We start from the raw sequence: 1,549 nt of genomic DNA on the forward strand, positions 1-1,549 counted from the left end.
GGTTTTTTTTTGGGGGGGGAGGAAGACCCCAAAACATCAGCCACCCCATAACGAGTGACAGCCTCCCCCATAAATCAGCCAATCCCAGCTGACGGGGATCCCGAAATCCCAAAGGAGGGGCCCCAAAATTGCAGCCCAGGGACCCCAAAAGCTGCAAAAGGACCCCAACATTGGAACCGTGTGACCCCAAAATCCCACAGGGACCCCAACATTCCAACCCAGGGACCCCAAAATTCAGATCAGAGACCCAAAATCCCATTGGGGGACCCCAACATTGCAACCCAGGGACACCAAAATCCCATTAAGGACCCCAAATCCCATAGGAACCCATAGAATCCCATAGGGGACCCCAAAATTCCAACCCAGGGAACCCAAAATCCCATAGAAATCAGAACCTCATTGGGGGACCCCAAAATTCCTACCCAGGGACACCAAAATCCCATAGAATCCCATAGAAGACCCCAAAATCCCATAGAGGACCTCAAAATCCCACAAGAGATACAGAATCCCATTGGGGGACCCCAAAATACATACAGGGGACCCCAAAATCCCATAGGAACCAGAGAATCCCATTGGGGGACCCCAAAATTCACACCAGGGACCCCAAATCCCTTTGGAACCCATAAATGCCAGTGGGAAATCCCAAAATTCCAACTCAGGGACCCCAAAATTCACGTTGGGGACATTTGGGGACAGATATGGGATGGGGGGACACGTCTGGGGACATGTAGGGACATCTGAGAACTGATCCGGGATTTGGGGACACATTTGGGGACACATTTGGGGACATCTGGGGACAGATATGGGATTTGGGGACACACTGGGGTCAGATTTGGGGACATTTGGGGTCACAGTGGGGTAGGGGGGCACATTTGGGGACAGATATGGGATTTGGGGACACATTGGGGTCACATTTGGGGACATTTGGGGACAGCTGGGACGCTGTGGGCACAGATGGTGGCACAGCGGGGAGCTGGGCTCTCTTAAAGGGCCAGGCGCGCCTGAAGGCTCGACCCCATAGATCTTAAAGGGACAGGGACCCTAAAAATGCCAGGTCCGGAACTCTTAAAGGGCCAGAGTTCTCTTAAAGGGCCAGCGCTTCTTAAAGGGACAGCCTCGTTGATGTTAAAGGTACAGATCCGTCTCTTAAAGAGACAGGAACCCATTTAAAAGGACTGCAGCTCCTCAAACCTCAATCCCAGGGCCATATACCTCTCTTAAAGGGCCAGACTCCTTCTTAAAGTGCCAGACCCCCCAGCTTTAAAAAGCCATACTTGACACTTAAAGGGGCAGACACCTCCTTAAAGGGCCAAACTTCTACTTAAAGGACCAGAGCCACCTTAAAAAGCCATACTCCCCACTTAAAGGGCCAGACACTCTTTAAAGGGCCGCCAACTCCCTTGAAAGGGCCAGCCACGCCCTTAAAGGGCCAGACACTCTTTACAGGGCCAAACAGTGCCTTAAAGGGCCAGACTGCTCCTTAAAGGGCCAGACACCCCAATAAAGGACCACAAACCCCCTTAAAGGGCCAGACCTCCCCCTTAAAGGG

This window comes from Centrocercus urophasianus, unplaced genomic scaffold (genome assembly GCF_019232065.1).
Source record: "Centrocercus urophasianus isolate 14NV4802_14NV808 unplaced genomic scaffold, USGS_Curo_1.0 seq_82, whole genome shotgun sequence".
NCBI classification, from domain to species: domain Eukaryota; kingdom Metazoa; phylum Chordata; class Aves; order Galliformes; family Phasianidae; genus Centrocercus; species Centrocercus urophasianus.